This window comes from Salvelinus sp. IW2-2015, linkage group LG13 (genome assembly GCF_002910315.2).
Source record: "Salvelinus sp. IW2-2015 linkage group LG13, ASM291031v2, whole genome shotgun sequence".
NCBI classification, from domain to species: Eukaryota; Metazoa; Chordata; class Actinopteri; order Salmoniformes; family Salmonidae; genus Salvelinus; species Salvelinus sp. IW2-2015.
The window spans coordinates 49,246,801-49,248,945 of record NC_036853.1 but is presented as its reverse complement, the minus strand read 5'-3'; positions in this window follow the sequence as shown (position 1 = coordinate 49,248,945).

Below are 2,145 nucleotides of genomic sequence, written 5' to 3'. Positions count from 1 at the left end.
TATTTTGTTTATTTGTACAACAGATTAACATGTTATCACTGTGATAGCAGCAAAAAATGACCTGGATTGCAGTTGAGATTACATAAAAAATACATGACACAGATTATTACAGCAATTGTGAATGATCTCCACAGACCTGCAATGACCTACGCATGCTATCTTAAACATGCAGGCTTTACATGATTACATATARGAAGAAATGTATAGTTATAGGAACCTCCAAATGTTAAGGTTGGATGTTACAATAGTTTGTAAGATAGCATTAACTGTAGGTGATTTATTGTATTACAAAAGTAATATTAAATTGTGTTTGGTTGACAACCAGGGCTGGGATTRGTTAAAAAACCCTGGATGGGAGATCAAAGGGTAGCTGTACATTGATACATTCTCCAGTAGGAGGCCCTGCCCAGCATATCGTTTTTTTTCTTCTGATCTTGGGTATAACGTGGACAATCTGACATTGTTTTAGAGGTTAATCTCTATTGAAATTTGGTTACCATGATCCTGTGGTTGTAATTTCCCCCTCAAAAAAACATTTTATGTTGATGAATTCTTTCAAATCCAATTATTTTCCACATCACAATACGTTGCGAAATGATGTTAAAACAACATTGATTCAACCAGTGGGTAGGGGCCAGTTTCCCAGACACAGATTTTGGCTAGTCCTGGACTAAAAAGTATGCTCAATGGGAAATCTTAATTTAAATAGTCCTACATTTAGGCTTATTTTGTGTCAGGGAAACTGGCCCATACAGAACTACTTGGTTTACCAGACCAATATACCTYGTGTTTTTCTTACTTCTCAGAAGATGGACCTAGTTAAGGCTGTATGGTTTCAAGAGGTGTCGTACTGTAGTAATGTAGTAATGATAATGGTTTGGAGAGGTGTAGTAGCCTAATGATGATATGGTCAACAAGAAGCACTTTATCCAAAAGTGATTTGAAGTCAATAAATTCAAGCAATTTCACCATCTGGACCTGACAGTACAGATTAAGACATTTTATTTTCCAGTAAATTTTAGTTTCTTAATTCACACTAATGAGAGAAGCAGCTGACAAACCTTTGCTTTTTTCCTTCTATTAGCCTAAACTTACATGAATTGGCAGTCTCCAAATAACCCATCCCAAAAGTTGATGACATCTTCAAAAGACACTACATAAAATGAAATATATATCAAGGAGTTGTCTATAAAAATGATCAACKTTTAAGCGTGGTACTATTGACTTAAATGTATCTTTGAGAAGGTCAAGCGCTGCTTGCTRAATGATTCTTGAATCCAAATGTCACAGCAGAAAGATAAGCAGTCCCAATGAGCCACGGCACGCACATTAGCAGGAGAGCGTCCTGAGTGTTCCAAGCGAGAGAGACCCACACGAACACATGGACACACGGACACACACACCGCACATTAGCAGGATAGCATCCTGAGTCTGCCAAAAGATTACCAGCAGTCCTCTTGGGTCAAGCTTTTAAACCCTCTCATTTCCTGATGTCGGCCAAGAGCGAGCGTATGTGTGTGCCATCTTACTTAGAATCTAATTTACCAGCTTCCTTCTCGTGTGTCTCCATCCTGCAGTAATAAAGCAACTCATGTACTTGCTTTTAAGCCCATGGCAATATTCAATCTGCATKAAGTTTTCTGGCTGGTCAGTTGTCAAGCTATCAAGCTGTCAAGCTCTTTAAGGACATTTCAAGGTGACCCTTAACTGTAACCCTCTGAAGGTCACTCCGGGGTTAGGACGTGGTGACACCAAGTCCTTGGTGTCTAGTGTCATCGCCCATCTGTCTTATACACTGTGGACTCTGTGGACTGACTGACAGAAAAGACAGTGAGACTGACRGGTTTTTAAAAGTATTATATAGTAGGCCTTCAGTCAGGCATATGTCAGGATTCTACATGGGGGGACATATCTCCAGACTGACCACCAGATAAACTGACGGTGTYGTGTACTGCAGTTTAGTCACAGTGGGAATGTGTGTTGCTTCCCCAGGCCTCCTCCCCTGAGGCGTGTTTTGAGAAAGCAGAAATKAGTGAAATAACAAAGGCTTGGACACAAGCCATTCCACTTCAGAGCKCAAMAACTCAGGCTAGCTCTCCTCTTTTAACAGCTCCTCTGTAGGAATTGACCAGGAAGGAACAAAAT